Source organism: Peromyscus maniculatus, chromosome 18 (assembly GCF_049852395.1).
Source record: "Peromyscus maniculatus bairdii isolate BWxNUB_F1_BW_parent chromosome 18, HU_Pman_BW_mat_3.1, whole genome shotgun sequence".
NCBI classification, from domain to species: Eukaryota; Metazoa; Chordata; class Mammalia; order Rodentia; family Cricetidae; genus Peromyscus; species Peromyscus maniculatus.
In genome coordinates this window covers 21,741,670-21,760,614 of record NC_134869.1, presented here as the reverse complement: position 1 = coordinate 21,760,614, position 18,945 = coordinate 21,741,670, and the positions used below count along the sequence as shown (strand labels likewise).

At 43.4% G+C, this 18,945-nt stretch overlaps 1 long non-coding RNA gene across 1 annotated transcript; it reads left to right on the top strand.

Moving 5' to 3' along the window:
• The first annotated feature begins 15,746 nt into the window (after positions 1 to 15,746).
• On the top strand, positions 15,747 to 18,703 carry LOC143269327 (uncharacterized). The gene is made up of 3 exons (XR_013045718.1): positions 15,747 to 15,862; positions 16,056 to 16,133; positions 18,492 to 18,703. It is a non-coding gene; the product is annotated as an uncharacterized LOC143269327 (long non-coding RNA).
• The last annotated feature ends 242 nt before the right edge of the window (positions 18,704 to 18,945 follow it).

Genomic DNA, 18,945 nt, shown 5'->3' with positions numbered 1-18,945 from the left:
AGCCAGCCAGCCAATTCTCAGCAGCAGTTCTGGAAATTCAGCTCTTGGTGAGTTGGCAACATCAGAAACTTCATTAACGATACAGCCAAGAACTTCCAATCACAAGATAGCCTTTTTGTTTATTTTCTACACAGATTAATCACCTGGCTCAGAGTGGAGTTTTCTGCTGCCTTCAATGTCAGGACAGTAACAGATTGTTGAGTTAAGAAACATTGATCTGTAAAGATGGTTTCTCAACAAAGCAATCAAATGGCCAACATACAGCATCATTATCAGTCTGATAAACTAGTTCAGATTGATGGGTATCTGGAAGCCAGCATCTAACAATTAGAGTTGTGTAGTTATTCATGTTAGTACTTCGAAAATACAGAAAACTATACAGAGGGGATTAAGAAGCCATGCTCCTGGTGCCCAGTGGGAAGCTGTGAAATATGGATGAGCCAGGCTTCTGCTTCTCACCGTTATACCCAATAAAGGATAAAGTTCATGAAACTTTATCTGCTAGGAAATCAGAAATGAATGTTTTCTGTACTCAACTGGAGAGGACAAGCTCATTTCCATGGTTGTAGTGATTGCTAAGCCACTCTGCTAAAGGGGACTAGGTATCTGTTTGTGTGGCTTTGAGGTGATTAGAGATAGAGATATTTGAGTTCAGCAACTGGTTTTCAAGCATAGCTTTGTGTATAACCATTCTTGGAAACAGAGACTCCGTGGTCAGTTGTCTCTCTGCCTTCCTTTGTGCTGTTTCTGAAGAGCGCTGAGCAGTTACCTTTCTCTGCCTCATTGCCCATGTACTCTATCTGGGTGGGAAGTGCTCTCCTGCCTTCTCTTTCCTCGTTCTTTGGTTTCTTTTTCCTCCCTTCTCTTGACAGTTTTTAAACTGGCAATATGTGGCATTTGAAAGGCGCTTTAGTATAGTGGTTGAAATGAAGGTCTGGCAGTCAAGAGCCCTGGGTTTTGTCCTCAGGTCTAACAGCAACTGTACCCCTTAGGGGAGTTATTATAACTCCACACTTAAGGTTTTTCATCTATAAAATAGAGACACTGATCACTACTTCCCAGCTTATCTGGCCTACTGATTGAGATAATAGAATCAAAACACTGAACAGAGTACAGATTGAACCATAGCTCCTATTATTAAAAAAAAAAAACTTTATGTAACGTTTGTAAAATGATACATAAAAAAACATTAAGAATTCTTTCATAGAAATAATATCTGTAAGAGCCTGAAAGACCCAGTAACATGCATGTGGCAAAATTAGGTCAAGATGACATTAATAAAGGAGATTGAGGAGATGGTTATGTAGTAAATTGCTTTCTGTACAAGACTGAGGACGTGAGTCTAGATCCCCAACGTTCACATCGAGTCAGACATCACGTGACTATAATCTTAGCGAGGCCCAATGGAGGTCGGCTGAGTCCATCGGCCAGCTCGGCCAGCCAAATCTGTGAGCTTTGGATTCAGTAACAGATCTTGTCTAAAAAAAAAAAAAAAATGATGGTGGCCCGCAGTGGAAGAAGGCATCTGATGTCAACCTCTAGCATCCTCATTTACATGCACATTTGTATATACCTCCAGAAAAGACAAACCTAGAAAAGTAACATTGTCATTAACCAGACATATGACGGTTGTAGATTTCTACTCTTCATTTTTTTCCCTCCACAGGAAGTGTATCTGAGAATGTGTCTGGCCTCAGAAGCTGAGGCTGTGTGGTATGAGTCAATTAAGCCTATAAAGTGGGGCAAAGAATAGCCCTCATCAGGGTTTGGAGCTCTACAATAGATGAAAAGGCGGAGAAATTTAATCAGCTTACTTGGGCCGCTCTTCTCTTAGAAGGAGACTCACTTTATTCTGGCTATTTCCCGAGGAGAGCTCCGTTCCCTCCCTCCAGTATTCAGGCTAATTACAAATGGTGAGGTGGTTTTCCAGGCTGAATAAGAAATCAAAAAGAGAGAGGAGGTGGAGGGAGTGGTGTGGATTTCAGAGGGAAAAAAATGATTTAAGAAAAAGTATGTTCTCTGAGGGGGGAAATTAGAGAATTGGGTCAGTGAGTTGGAGCCAGGAAAAAGCCACATGAGTGGAAACTGGAGCGAGGAAACTATTTCATGTTAACACATCCAAGGGCTGAACAGCCCAGCCTGAGGGCGCTCCCTCCCAGAGAGTGGAGGGGCCTGAAAGACCTGGAGACAACTCTGTGTCATGTTCATTCACTAATCAGTGCTATTCAGCCTCTCCCACACGTGCTCACATATGAGGTGCCCTGGACAACACGAGAGCCAGATCGCGACAATTATAATCAAAACCACCGCAGCTCTCACGGTGGCTTTTGAAATATGAAGCTTCAAAAAAACAGACAGCCTTCCAGTGAAAACTGGTATTTACTCCTTCCCACCTCCCCTCCCTCCTCTCCCCTTCCTTCCCTCCCTCCTCTCCCCTCCCTCCTTCCTTCCTTCCTTCTTTTCTGCCAACCCTGGATTTTTAGATTCACACACTTGACAGATTTATATCAATGGACGCCTAAAGCAAATATATAAATGGCTTAAAGGGCAGACAGAAGTGTCCTGTGTCAGTGGACATGAGCCGAGGTGAAGCTCTGCTGGTGTGACCAGAATAATGACATCTCAGTTAGAGTCAACATCTCGCAATTGGTGGTGTGGCTCGGCATACACAGTCCCTTAATGAATCCCCAGCACACATGAAAGGGCCTAGACGCAATCTCTGTAGTCTAGAATCTGAAACTCTGTTCTTCAGGCTTTAACTGAGAACTGTCAAGCCTCCTTCTTACCTAAATTTCAGTTGACAACCAAGTCTGAGGCGCAGAATTCGATTCTGAAGGTGTCGGTTAAAAAAAATTAGAATTTTCCTTTGATTGAAGGCAGCTGTGTTGCCATGGAGGAGACACTGAGGCAGGATTTAGGCTTCACTTTTCGTGTAGGGAGAAGACCCTGTGGTCGCCCAGACTCCTGTGATGGCAGAATTCTTTTTTGCCTTCCTAAGCATGCCTCGTGCAATGTAGCATGCTACAGAGGAAGGAATGCTTCATTGTATTTGTTGCGTGAATCCCAGACACTAACGACTTGCTAAATTGAGACTGTTTGGATTCAGTGTGGTTTTTCATCTCAGTCTACTACATTCACAGTTTTGGATCGTCCAGTGGTTACAAACCCTAATTCTAAGTGACAGTCTTATAAAGGCTTTTAGAACATGCCCATTTCCGGGCTTAATTGATGACTAGTTATATAAGGTTATGTAAATTGGGGGCCAGGAAGCTAACCTCTGAGGTGACAAAAATCTGTCCAGTTTCCTCTGTCTTGTCTGATTTATGTTACAAACCATATCAGTGCTTAATGGCTTAAAAGAACAGCAGATTTTTTAAGATCTTGTGGGTCAGGAAATTGGGAGGGGCTCGGCTGTGCTGTGAGATGGTCTGTATGTCAAATCTGTTGCTCTGATTGGTCAATAAATAAAACACTGATTGGCCAGTGGCCAAGCAAGAAGTATAGGCAGGACAAGGAGAGAGGAGAATTCTGGGAAGTGGAAGGCTGAGTGGGAAAGACACTGCCAGCTGCTGCCATGACAAGTAGCATGTTAAAGATGCTGGTAAGCCATGAGCCACATGGCAAGGTATAGATTTATAAAAATAGATTAATTTAAGCTATAAAAACAGTTTAGCAAGAATCCTGCCACGGCCATACAGTTTGTAAGCAATATAAGTCTCTGTGTTTACTTGGTTGGTTCTGAGCAGCTGTGGGACTGGCAGGTGACAAAGATTTGTCCTGACTGTGGGCAAGGCAGGAAAACTATAGTTACATGGCTGTCTGGCTTTTCAGCTCTATGTTGTATCACCCCATGTCATCCTGTTGCATTCACTTGGGGTGAAGGTCCAGTGAGGCCTTGCTCACATGACAGGTACCTTGTGAACCTGGCTCTCAACCTCCAGCATCTTCTCGTAGCTGGTGTGAGCTTCCTTGTGGTATGATGGAGTCAGCCAGACTTCTTAGAGTGTAGCAGGCTTCTATGGGAGAGGAAGCTAAGCTGGCAGTCATAAACTAGAACTTGAAACATTCCTTTTTCTTTCAGATGATAATGTAAAGAAAAACACACCACTTCATGCTACCACGCATCTCCACTGCACAATTCATATAAAAACATTAAAACCCATGGCCTGAGAGCTGGTTCTATAGATAAAAGAGCTTGCCACACCAGCCTGAGGACCCGAGTTTGATCCTAGGAACCCACAGTGGAGGAAGAGAACCAGCTCGGGAAGGCTGTATTCAAACCCCTATGTGTACACCTGGCACACTTGAGTCCATGGTATGCATGTGTCTGCACATGCACATACGCACGCACACACATACACACACACACACTCAGGCACACATACTACTACTAATAATAATAATAAATAAAAGTACATAAGTAAGTAAAATTCATCTGCTTGAGGGCTAGCTGTAGAAGACACACATAGTAGATAATATTCAGAACAATCTAATTTATGCATAATCTTATTTATGCATATGGGTGTTTTGCCTGCATTTATGTCTATATACCCGCTTTATGCCTTGTGCCCAAAGAGACCTTTTAACCAACTGGAAGTGGAGTTACAGATTAGTTGTGAGGGGCAATGTGGATGCTGGGAGTTGAACCCTGGGCCTCTGGAAGAACAGCCAGTGCTCTTAACCACTGAGCCATCTCTCTAGTCCCTGAAGTCTTATTTTAAGTATGATGGGGATCTTCAGCTCTAACATCATTTGGGCGCTTAATAAAATGCAAGTTTTTATCTCTATTATTTAAAAAAAATCCTAAATGGATGTATGCCTTGTTGGCTCCAATAATTCTTAGCTATATATAATATCAATTTTAACAATAAATATTTAATAAAGTTAGTTTAATAAATTTAGCTTTCATTTCAGAAATGGACATCCAATCAGACCATTTTTTTCACTACTTACTATGGAAATTTATGATTATCCTTGGGATCAATTTATTATAAGTGGCATTTTTCTAATACAAGCTATTTGGAGCTAAATGTAATGCAAGAGAAGTGATTATAATCTAGTATGTGCTTAATAAATATTTACTGTTTATTATTAGCAAACCTTTGAACAGTTTTAGAGTTATAGAAAATTGTGACAATGATGGAGTGACCATGCACTCTATCGTTAATGTTTCATTATGCATTTGCTATCGTTCATGGACCAATGTCATTAATGTCCACACTTCTCTTTGGTTTTAGTTTTTACCTATGAACCTTTCTCTGGTCTTGGAGCTCATCTCAGAGACCTCTTGATAGTCATGTTTCCTTAGGTTTTTCTTGGCTTGGCTGGTCAGGGTTTCCTTGATTGTCATGGCGTTTATGGTATTTCGGGACACTGGGCAGATACACTGCAGAATGCCCTTGAGCTGACAAATGTCTGGTGTCTTTCTTATGATTATGCTGCATGTCACATTGAAAGCATATGCCATCGCATGGACATGTCACTCCTTACGTTACGTGGCTTTTGTCACATGGCTAAAATAGTGTTTGTTAGTTGTTTCCATTATGCTGTTATTTTAAAAGTTTTTTTTCTCCCCTGTGCAAATTGTACACATTTGGGAAACGTCACTGTTTGCTGCCCACATGTAAAGGATGGGAACTGTGCAGCACTTTCTGAAAGATGGAGTAGCTGTGTTAGTTGTTTGGGGAGCTCATGGAAAGGTTGTCTTCTCCTTCCCTTTCTCCATTTACTTCAGTGTGAGCTCTTTGTTAATCATTCTCCATGTCCAGTTGCAATCTAAAACTGCTTCAATTGCCCAAATTGTTCCAGCTTTGATAACCTTAAGTAGTGTCAGCCAACGCTTTGTTCTGTTGAGATATTCTTCACAAAGTAAGGATGGTTTCTGTCCATGGGGCACACTGCTGGCTTCTACATTTGTCCTGAGTACTACTCACTTCCTGGCTCTGTGAGATATTTCAGACTCAGGTTATACCATTCCTTGTACTGGAGAATGTCATTAGAGACCAGGACCTGGGAGGTAAGTGTATTCATCCATAGGGAGATGGTGCTGACCGAGCAAGAAAATGTGTGTGTGTGCATGCGTTTGTGTGTGTGTGTGTGTGTGTGTGTGTACACCAACCTGTCCATGTTTACATTTAGCAGGTGTTTAGTTGATGTTACAGAATTTTTGTCATAACTGACTTAGGAGGGATTATTTTGCTCATGGTTCCAAAGTGTTCAGTGTATGGTTTCTTAGCCCCATGACCTTGACCAAGAGCATCATGGTGGTTCAAGTACATTGCGGGGAGCTTTTTATCTTCATGGCAGGGGGTGAGGTCAGGGGAGTAAACCAGGGGTGAGGCAGATTCTTCAAAAACACTGCTCCTAAGGAGGTCCCGTATCCTAAATTTTCCGGAACATTCCAATTTAGTGTCACCAGCCATGGACAGGTATTCAACACCTGAGCCTGTGGACTTGGGGGTATTTCATATTCAAACCACAGGAACAGATATCTTTAAATATGTCTACATCTACATATCTTTATCCACATTCAGTTAAGCATGGGTTCATACTGATGATTCTAACTTCAATACATTCCTGTATTAATTGTTCTAACCTCCCTTTTCTTGCTTACATAACAGCGAGAACCTAGTTCCAAAGCCCTCTCACCCACTAACTTTATAGAGTTGACATATAGAGTGCTCTTGGAATCATTGACACACAAACCCTATGAGCAGGGTACAGGGCTTGTGTACAGGTTTTTCTGACGTTGACCTTACAGAGGACACACGTTCCCATAGTGACTTAGTTTAGCCTCTTTTCTCTCGTACCCTTTCGTTGGGTTGTTCTTCTCTCATATTCTGCGTCCCACCCGATCTCTGAAATTAACTCTTAACCCGGGTTCATAAAGGCGGGTGCTTCATATTCCCTCTCCCATGTGAATGACTGAATCTTTAGGTTGTGTGTTTGAAGAAGGCTGGAAACTAGTAAGAGGTCAAGGGAAGAGAATGAAGGTGGTACAAAGTGGGGAAGAGATATGATGGAACAAAGGGTTAAGCCCGGCGGTGGTGGCACATGCCTTTAATCCCAGCACTCGGGAGTCAGAGGCAGGCGTATCTCTGTGAGTTCGAGGCCAGTCTGGGCTAAAAAGTGAGTTCCAGGAAAGGCGCCAAAGCTACACAGAGAAACCCTGTCTTGAAAAACAACAACAAAAACAAACAAACAAACAAACAAAGGGTTAAATAAGGTGAGGGATAGGAGAATAGAGGAGGGAGTGTGGGGAGGGAAGGATACGGAACACTAAGAGCTTTGAAAAGCCATATGGAAACCTACTCCTATAGAATCTCAGTCTCCCTAACACACACACACACACACACACACACACACACACACACACACACGGAGTTTTAAATGGAGTCACCCTATAACATGGGGACAGAGCTTTCACCGGCTGCCATAGGCTATCAAATGAAAACTCAAGAGCCAAGCATACTCATCTATTTTTTAATTTATTGGTCTTTGAGTCCCATAGACAGCCCTCCACATGACAGGCTTCTGCCATTGCCATGGCTACCCTCCCGAATTTGATGGAGGGACCCTTTTGTTTGAAGACATTGTAGAAGATGGAGACGCCAAGCTGGGACTTGCCTGGAAGCTTCAGCCTTATCGGCTAATCATGCTGTAAGGTGCTGGAAGAAAAAATAAAAGCACTATGTAGGAGGAAAAATAATCGACAGTATTACCCCGTTGTGAACTCTACAAGCTACAATAAGGACGGGCCTGGCAAGTATCCCTGCTGGTGCAGTAGCTCTCTGATCGGATTTAAAGTCTGCCCTACGAGATGGGACTCATGCCTAGTACTCTGTAAGCTGGTGGCTGCATAATCTGACTAGAGGTATTATTCGCTATAGCTGGCCAGGTTATAGGCCCAAGAGGAGATCCTAATACTATTATTACACTATATGGACATAGTAAGAAACTGCCCCTAAGTTATTATCTTTGTACCAATAGACAAGTGCATCTCTCAGCTCATCAGAGATGCACACAGAGGTCCAAACTAGGTCAAGATGCAGAGAATAAGAGACTGTGGAGTTCCCTGTCCCTAAATGGGACATCTGTGTCTATATGAGCCTTCTCTCACTGCTCAGGGGTCACTGTAGAAGTCAGATTGTAAAGGCCAGAGGTAGTAGACATCTGCCACAAAATAGTATTTGCCAGGAACGCCAGGGCCAAATGAACTCCTAGCTGCTGGGACAGCAGTCACAAGACCTACACAACACCAAGGCAACCAAATTCGGCACGGATGGGGGAGGGGCTCACAAAGGGGAGCCATTGGCAACCGATGGCTGCTGGGGGAGGGAGAGTGGGTTTTCTTCAAGAACGCTGCCCCTCTGAGGCTGTCTACTCTAGTTGATGAACCCACACCTCGTATATTCAAGCAACACTAAGTGACTTTACAAAACAACACAATTTACAAAATAATGATTACGAATTAAAAAAAATCAATGGATTTACAAAACAAACAACAAACACAAAATAGAACGAGTAAAATTGTGAGGCAAAAGTGATAGGGGACATGGTGGGGGAAATGGGAAAAAAAAGAGGTAGTTTTGATCAAAATGTATTAGATGCATGGATGATATTTTCAAACAATAAAAAAAAATGAAAAACAGACCTAGTCCTTTGAGGTTTCTTCTCAGTAACAGTCAGAAGCAGCTGCTGTCAGAGACCTGGGCTCAGAGAGGAGGCGACTCTAGTTTGAAGTCACCTTGGTTTCTCAAATCTGGACAGTAGGGTTTGAAGAGCACATTGGTTCATGTTCTCAACCAGAACTGTTATTTTTAACAGGTTTAGATGGTGCTTAGTATATGGTGTTCACTAAGTCAGTGAGATCCAACTGTGACTTAATTCCACCACTGTCAGATCATGTCGGTCATAGATATGAAAAGGAAGAGAACAAGAATCTGTCACAGCAGCTCTGAGTTGAGCCTCAACGGCCATCTCTGCGCCTAAATGCCAACCTAATTTGCTCCCTAGAGTCATGGTTATATTTTTCCTCTTTGCCTTGGCTTTCTTTCCTTCCTATTCATCCTTTTCTACAAAAACCCTATGATTGCACACTGAATTTCACTCTCTCCTCCTGTCCCTCCTTATGATGGACATTGGTCTGTACTAATACCCATACGTCTTCTCACCTGGGATTGTTTCCAGAAATTGGTCTGTGACGATGGATAGGAGCACCGGATTGACACTGTCCTACAAAGGATAACAGTTCTCCGATGCTGCCACTGGTGCAGTGTCCTGACCCTTCTGCTTTGGAATCTGAGGTGCCTAAGTGTCACATCTGAGCCTTGAAAAGGGAAGGGGACATTAAAACCAGTAACACTTTCCAGCCACTTATGAATAATCTCTCTTTCCCTGTCATTCTCTTAAAAGCCACAAAACAGCTTCTCTGTCACGTTTAGACAATGCAGTTGCTGCTGTTTTGGAGGGCTGGATCCTGATTGCCTCTGTGTCTTTTATTTGGGAAAGGGCACACAGACATTGGAAGTATTCATAAAAGTGTTCGAGAAGTCACACGATTTGAACAGAAAGCCTTCATTAGTCTTCCTAATAGATTTAGAATAAAAATAAATGTAGAAAGAGTGGGCAAATTTATTCAAGCACATGTCACATGGGCATTGAGAAAGAAGGTCATCCAATTAACTAATTACATCTTGCAGATCCTTGGTGTAATGCTCAGAGGCGGTTGCTGTCAGAAATCTGGGTGCAGAGAGAGCCGGCAACCCTAGTTTGAAATTCGCTGGGTGTCTCAAATCTCAACAGGCACCACTCACATGTAAAGGCTATGTTATAATTAAATATTGACAAGCAATGTGTTTCTTGGAATTCTAGGACATTTTTCTTTCATCATGCTCCAATCAACAAGGCCAAAATGCAAGCCAATGACATATAAATTGGGCTGCCGGTCTCCAGCTACTGTCTCAAAGCTTCCCAATAGATAACAGAGGAAGAAAAGGAACACTTACTGAATACCTACTCAGGACTAGGCCTTTTCCTAGACCTTTCACCTAAACCATGAAAAATCCCCTTGTGGATCTGACCAAGCAAGCAGGAAAGGGTCTTGTTGCTTTTCATTTAGAAGGAAGCTGATGAGGGTGGACCAGACATCAGCAGCCACAAGCTACCTGTGCCTGGGAGATGTGCAGGCTCCCTTGCTCCACCAACCTGGATGTGGGTGGTGAGTCTTTAGGTTCCATACTCATACATTGGACAGCATCTGTCATTAGCTTCTGAGATTCTGAGCTGATGCCAGGCTGGCAGGAGAAGGCAGCACCATGCTTTGCACTAATGAGGAGTCCTGTTAGTCACTGTCAGGAAAGGAGAAGTGAGTGAGGGGAGGGGGGAGCACATGGGCCGTGACCAGCAAGCTTACTCCCTATTTGGATGGATTGACTTCAAGTTCCCACTTAGAATATAGGTTTCTCTTCCTCTTGTATGACACATCAGATTCACGGGGCGATTCTGGCAGCTCATCAGGCTCTGCCTCCTTTCCTCTGGTGGCACCACACCAGCCAGAAAGCCCAGGTGTTCCCAGCTTCCCTCAGCACAGCAGCATTTCCTGTCTTTGGCCTCTTTTCCTTGGGCCAACCTCCCAAAGGGATCTCAGTAAAGCCACAGGAACCCAGGATCCTCCAGCAGTGGATTCTGCAGCCCACGGTGGCTCAGCTCTACAGTCCTGACCCATGAGTATTTACAGGCACAGACAGTAGTTTTCTAAAGCCCAGTTGAGCTCCTTTGATTTTGTCCTTGCATGGAGATGGCTGCTGAGAAGCCAACAAAAGATTAATAAAATCCCTCTGCCCACTCCTTTTTAATGTCTTTCTGGAACTCCAGTGCAGGGACCATGGGCTCCCAGTGTTTACTTCCATATGAAAGGGTGTCGGAGCTGTGAACCACATCTCTGTCAGTCACACGTTTCCTCGGAGCATTGATAAAATAGGGTAGGTGACACATCTATCAATACCGAGAGCCGCTGTCATATCTGTCCGTTTATCTGGGTGCCAAGCGAGGCCCGAAGTCCTCCTGATTGTCTTGTAAGAGGTAAGCACCGCTAACGTACTCACTTCGTTGACAAACTAACCAGAGAGTTGAAGAAGTTAGGTGAGCGTGCTCTGAGCAGACAGCCAGTAAACAACAGAGCCAGCTCAGGTCCGAAGTGTCTGTCCGTTCTTCACAGACGCCCTCAGCAACTGGGGCGTACCATATTTGTCTCCTTGTTAGACTGAGGAGGACTGTTCACGGAAAAGTCATCCAAGGCACTGTCTAACTCTTTGTTTGGTAATTTGTAAGACCAGAAAGCTTTGTGCCGAAAAGAACAAAGCAAAGTAAAATCTTTCATTGTGAAGTAATTTTAGATTTGACAGAAAAAAATGAAAAAATGAGCAGAGGTCCCCTGTATTTTTCATGCACTCACCTGTCATGTGAACATCTGTAACTAAGTGACATTCTTTATGACTCAGGAATTGTCCATGGGACCATACAACGAACTCACTGACACTCTTAAGATTATATGGTTTTTATTCTCAATTTCTAATAATTTCCAATTTGGTCATGCTTTTCAGGGTCTATGTTTTTTGTTTTTTGTTTCAGTAGGGAGTTGGGTGCACTTTTCAAATGTGTTAGGTTCTGTATGTTACCATTTCTGTTCTTACCTGATACTGGGGATGCTAAAAGAATACCACGTTTGGAGGGTAGGTATACTTCTGTACCACGTTTGGAGTGCAGGCATACTTCTGTACCATATTTGGAGTGCAAGCATACTTCTGTACCATGTTTGGAGTGCGGGTGTACTTCTGCTGGGTGATGAACAGTGGAGACTCGGCCACACCCCCTCCTACCAACCTTCATCTTCAGCCCCACCTAGATGCTGGATGTGACTCTCAACCCAAATTGTCCCTTGACTTGACCATCTGCCTCTTCTCTTGGCTGTTTCTTACTGAGGTCTGGTAGCCTGACTCAGATCTTTCAAGTTTTCACTTCACTTTCCATGTTCTACATCTGTTTCTTCCTGAACACCTCTGTGGTCCGGATTCAACTGTCTTAGCTTGGAGTTTGGGTTTTTATGTTCTCATAAACTGTATTCTGCCTCTACATAGCTTAGTAATCTCACTTGGTCTGGAAGAATCCAAATGCCCTGCTCTGACATTTAATTCGTCTCTCAATCTTTTTTTTTTTTTTTTTTTTTTCTTCAGAGCAAATGGTAACTAAATTAACAGTTTCAAATTGACGTAGCTGGTGACTGGAGGATTAACTGAACCAGGAAAGGGATAGGGACTTCCCAAGTGTCCTTCAGTCGTCAGGACAAACACAGCTTAAAATAAAAACCAAACAGACATCAAACATCACTGAAGGGTATGTTTTAGAAAAGAATTTCAAAATCTTTGCTCTGCCAAATGGCAGACGCATTCTAACCCACTTTTGGAAAGGAATGCTGTTATTAGTCACAGTATTTAAACTTGGGCTTTAACCAGGAAAAATAAGTATTAAAATCAGACTTAATGTGTCTGAAGCAAATTTGCACACCCTCCACACTCCCTGAAACCAGTGTTTCCCCTCACCTTTCCTGGTGATGTTCCTAGGCCTGTGTGTTCGGAGGCACCAGGCTAGGACACTCAAGGCCACGTTCTCCTCTGTTCAGGCTCACATATAATAAGCATTTGCCCACTCCGGCCAGCCTTTGCCCGGCAGTTCTCAATACTTCCTCTTATCCTGTCTTCCTGTCTTTACTCTTAATTTTCCTAGAGAGTTATCATACCTCTTGACCTCCATACCTCTAGAGTACATGGGGATAGATTCATCGGTCATGTGGTTGACTGGCTCAGAAACTTGAGCAACATCCTTGAATCTACTGGGGTTAGAAAAGACTCCTTTGTCTAGATTTGAGCTCTTGTGGGTCCCATAGTACTCTTCAATATTTTTGTTAGTTCTTTGAGGATTTCTTATAATGTGCTTTGGTCATGGCCTCCATCCTCTCCCAATCATCCCCGCTCTACCTCTCCTTTCCTGTCCCTGCTGGTGCTCCTTGCGATGCCTCTTTAGTCAATATTGGTGATCCTGAATTGATTCCAGTTCAATGTCTTTCAGCAGAAATGTGTTGAATGTCTATCATGTGTTATTTATGCAAAAACAGAACAGACTTGCACTTTCAAGAAGTTCACCGTCTAAAGTGCAGCACAGTTAGACGACTATAAAATCATCTATCTGGGCACTGGTGGCACATGCCTTTAATCCCAGCACTCAGGAGGCAGAGGCAGGCGGATCTCTGTGAGTTCAAGGCCAGCCTGGGCTACAGAGCGAGTTCCAGGAAAGGAGCAAAGCTACACAGAGAAACCCTATCTCGAAAAACAACAACAACAAATCATCTACAACAGGAGAGGCAGGATGAGGGCGGTGCCTGTGGGAAGCCCTCATGGCAGAGCACAGGGAGCAGTTAGCACTGTGGAGGCAGTAAAGTGGTGGAGAACGCACAGCTAACAGCAGAGGTAGGGTGGGAACTGTGTATAGGAACGTAACAGCGCGACAAGGGGTCAAAGGGTAGGCAGAGGCGTACGTGGTGTGCTGCGCTTCCCTTCTCCGTAAGTGCACATTCTAGCGACTTTCTCCGCCGCGGGCTTCATGGCACTCTGAAATGGGTGTTATTTCTCAGAACCTCGTCAATTCCTCTTTCTGTTCAAAGCACGTTGTGGTTTAGACGGGGAGCATGGACTGCACAGTCAGCACCCTGGCTGACACAGTGTATCAGCCCCGCTGCTGCTGCTGCAGCTTGCATCCTGGCTCACCGGGGTCGTGAACTCCCAGAGCATCACCGGCTCTGCACAGGGTGGCAGTGACAGTGATGGACATAGATACTAAGCTTCATACAGTTTTTGTCTGCGTGTAAGCACCACTGTCCAATGGAAATCCACCCGCAGGACACAAATTCTCAGATACAGTTATTAAGTCCACAGCAGCAGGCAGAGCCTAATCACAGACCGATTGCTACATTGTAAACTCTGTGCCCAGGAAGCCTGCCCGCTCAGGGAGAAGAGCACCACGGGTCAAAGGTGAGTCATTCCTCTGCTTGCTTAGGAATGAATGAAGCCTTCATCCATCCTTCCCAACCTTGTTTCACCAAGTTCTCAACTTCAGTTCCAAAACTTTCCATTCAGACGGGCTGTCTGCAGCAGAGGAAGAGAAGTCATAAGCCGTTTTCTTAACTTGTTCTGGGCTCCTAGCAGCCAGCTTCCCACCCACAGTCACATTTTTAGGTAGTGTGATTACTCCTTCATAATCTAATATCAAGTCTATACCTTAACTACTTCATGTGTCGGTCTATGGCTTATTATAATATCTAAGGTAAATTTTTAAAGGAAAGAAATCCAGTGACTTAAAACACCCTGTTCTTCCCTCCATGTAAGCTTTGTGGTTTTTGTCTGTTTGCTTCTTGCTTTTTTTTTTTTTAAATAAAAAGAATAACTTATGTTTATTTTATGAGCCATCTCTCCAGCCTTTTGCTTTTTTTTTTTTTTCAACATCTAATGAGCATTAGCAGGGTAGCTACCGCAGAAGTAAGATCTCTTCAAGGAACAGAATGATAAAGATACCATGGTCCCTGCCCTTCAGACAGTCACAGCTTGCTGTCTCTGACACTGGGATTTGTATGCAATGTATAACTGAAACTCGTAAGTGTTCTAAGGCTGGGGAGAGGGGTTGGTGGTAACATGCTTACTATGCAAGCATGAGAATCTGAGTTCAGATCTCGAGCACCCATGTAGAAACCAGGGGCACATCTGTAAAGGCCAGGGGCACACCTGTAAAAGCCAGGGGCGTGTCTATAATCTCAGCAAGGAGGTAGAAGTCAGGATCGTCCCTGGGGGTTATCGCCAGCCAGTTTAGCTAACTGCTGAGTTCTAGGTGGACAACTATTGAGGCAGACATCTGATATCACTCTCTGACTTCCACATGTACACACACATAGATGTACACATGCATGTGAACACACACACACACACACACACACACACACACACACTATTCAAGACAGCACATACTTTTGTTCTGCTCTATCCAGAAGCGTGTTTGCAAGATAAATATGAGGATAAATTCCCATGGGGGAGGCATAATCCTAGATCAGCTTTCCAAGCTTTCTTTGGCAGATGACTCTTAAAACACACTGCATCCTATATTCAAGCAAATAAGGACCACTTCTGCGATATTGAATGCTTGGGCAAAATTCCCCAGACCTCTAACTATAGCTTTCTAAACCTACTGGAAGCTTTAACTACAAAGGATGGCTCAGGATTTCCCGGGTCTGTGGCCGCTCCCACTTCCCTGAACTCCCAGAGAAGGAGTCACCGTGTGGGGCTTGCTTCTCCATCTCTTCAGCTCAAGGTCAAAGCAGGCAGAGGAATTTCCAGTTCTCTCTTTAAATGAGCAAAAACTTAGGCGTGAGTCGTTACTGAGCTGTAGGTGGAATTTAACATCACTCATAGGTGAGAGTTCAGTTTGGAAGATGGGGGACTGGAAAACTATAATCTGAAAGATTTTTTTTCCTGTGGGGTATAAATGACCGGGGGTGGGGGTGGGGGCAAGGGGTTATCCTTAAAGTGACTTTTGACAGTGCCTGTGAAATATCACCAGCTCCGATTCATCATGACCAAGGTCATATATTGTGGTGACCTTTTGTTTGTGATCTAACAAATACAGCTTGCCTGGAGATCAGAGGGTGGAGCTAAGTCACTCATTAACCATAGAGGCCAAGCAGTGGTGGCTCACACCTTTAATCCCAGCACTTGGGAGGTGGAAACGAGATTCCCCCATTTCCGGCTGAGGCGTCGGCGAGGTAAGAGGTAGCTGTGTCTTGTTCCTTTGTCTCTCTGATCTTTCAGCATTTACTCCAATATCTGGCCCCAGGTTTTTATTATTAAGATCAATTAGGATTTGTGCTACAGCATATTATATGCATTGGCCATTCATTCCCTCATCTGTTATGATAGCAGAGACTTTCCTGAAGGTTTATCATGTGTCACTTACAGTAACGGGCTCAGAGACTACAACAGCAGACAGGACACAGCCTGATCGTGAGGAACATCCAGGAAAATGGCCATAAACAAGTAAGTAAGAATTGTAACTGAGCTCCCTGCATTTGAGGGGCAGGCAGAAGAGGGTAAGGGATGGGATGTGCCCTGGGGAAACCACCCTTGTGGCTGTAGTAGTTAAGTATATAAATGTACACATAATCATCCTGATCACTGAGTTTCAAATTTTAGAGAGACTTCTGATTCTGAAGCCTTTGAAACCAACAAGAGAGCCTTCCTTCCTTCCTTCCTTCCTCCCTCCCTCCCTCCCTCCCTCCCTCCCTCCCTCCCTCCCTCCCTCTTCTTTCCCCTTTCTCTTTCTAACCAGGGCTTCACACATGATAAGCAAACGCTATTATGCTGTCCACTCCTACAGAATCAACATTGACATCTTCCACAGATCAACAGGAACATGTGGGGTTTGGGCCTCTGTGACTGGCTTGTTTCGCTTAACGTAATAACCTTTCATTCCATCTAGAAAGACCCAATTTGGTAACACATTCAAAGAATCGCCTTCGTTATTTTCATCTTCTGTATAAACACTGTGAGTTTCTGTCATGCTTGGTAGACATTAGAGAGACCAATAGCTGTCACACACAGGGGTGGCTTGGGGCCTTGCCATTATTGTGCTCAGAGCCCATGCTGATGTTCAGCAAATGTTTCCATGGAAATACCCTCTTCTGAATTAGAAATAGGATGTATAACGAGTATGTAATAATATAATGAAGAAGATAATATCATGCAATACTGTAATAAAGAAGATAATTAGAGCACCCTCACTTTACTTTTTAAGAAAAAAGTTAAAGATCTAGGCATGTAGTCATATTTTTAATATTTGGTATCTACTAACATTTTAAGGAAATACTTTTAAAAAACATTGAAGTCAATATTTTCAAATTGGCATTTTATTAGAGAACACAATCTGATTTATAAATCTGAACCGTGAAGGACTCAGTAGATAATTATAATCTTGAAGGAGTTTCAAATCCACCTTAATGGGACTCCATCAACCAACCAACCATAGACCATGTTTAAATTTTTAAACAGTGCATTAAATAATTAAACAGCATAACAAATTATGTTTTGGGTAACTGTCACAGCCTAATTTCTTGAGTACTCTGAAGAATAAGGCTAGACACATGACACTCTTGAAAGGAAACATGGCTCAAACTCTCTGCTGGAAATAGATGAAATAAAAATCCCAACCAGAGGCTGTCACCAAAGCTTTTGTAGACACACCCCAGCCCTTTCCAGACTTTCATGTTAAACACACTGACAAGGCAGCTTTCTCTTTTTGCTGGAAGTTTTACCTGCTTTTTATAAATATCTTGGTTTTACCGATTCAGCGATCCGTGTCCCTAGCCTGCCTTGCTATGGCCACGATTTCTCATGACTTTTAAAACACCTGGTCAGGAGCTACAGAAAAACATGTCTGCCTTTGTAACCCACTTCGCATCTCTCCTGACCCAAATTCCTTTGTCAGACAACTGGAAGAAAACTGTTATATATTTTGCAATGGTTGCCAGTGTCCGGTGTCATGACGTGTTTTTTTTTTTTGTTTTTTTTTTTCCCTTGCAATGTGTTTGACAAATTTCAAAGTGATGCTTGCCACCTCCTTCCTGGATTCCATGTATTCCAAATACCGGCAAGTGTTAGTCAAGAAGTTAGTTGCAGATATTACCACATTCCACATTCTCTTTCTTGGAGCTTTAAAAACACCATTCTTAGCCGGGCGGTGGTGGCGCACGCCTTTAATCCCAGCACTCGGGAGGCAGAGCCAGGCGGATCTCTGTGAGTTCGAGGCCAGCCTGGGCTACCAAGTGAGTTCCAGGAAAGGCGCAAAGCTACACAAGAGAAACCCTGTCTTGAAAAACAAAAAAAAAAAAAAAAAACACCATTCTTCCATGGAGATGACTTTAACCCTACACAACTAAACCATCTTTGGCTGTGATGGTTCAATAGAAAAATTCCTATAACCACACAAGACTCCACATTTCATATGACATGGCTAATTGTATGGTTTTTTTTTCTCTTATATTTTGATTTGTATCAAGGCAAGGTCTCATCAATGCAGCCAGTCCTTGAACTTGCTATGTGGCTGAATACGACTTTGACCCTTGATCCTCCTGCCTCCATCTCTCAGGCTGTAGGTGATACAGGCTGTATGAACCGCCACACCTACCTAAACTTGTCTGTTTTAGAAGCTCCAGGGACTAAGTTCAGTTGCTCATGAATGCCAGGCAATCACTCTATCAACTGAACTACCACTAATTATATTTTTGAAGGAATAAAATAGCCTGGGGTTCTTTAAGGTGTAGCGGGATGGAGATATGGTATAAAAGATCCAGAAAGAATTAAATCAAAATGCTTCATCAGCTTCTGTCTGTCCAGCAGGCTTGCAGAAATGAGCCTCAGGTATAGCAACACTTCAGTCCAAGACAACTGCGTAATCCACAGACATCACAGCTAAGCCGTTTACTTCGCTGAGCCAAGGCGACAAGATTTGAAGCAAAACGGGTCAGCAGACAACTGTCACCATCATTATGCAGTCCTGGGAAAACCATGTCCCTTCTCCGATTTCCATAAAATAACAGGGATGACATTCAGCCATGCCTAACATCTGTCTTTTCTGGGAAATTCAGTAAATCCTTTAAGGCAGTTGTACTGGTGATTCTGAAAGGCGGTGTGTGTATGGAGGGGGTGCTGATGGGAGTCAGGGAGCTGTGATGTTGCTCAGAGGAAGTGCAATTGCCTGGAAGACTCAAGGCCCTGGTTTGATTCACAGTGCTGCAAAAATGAATGGATGAATTAATGAATGAACAGTATCTCTAGGGCTGGGGTTGTAGCT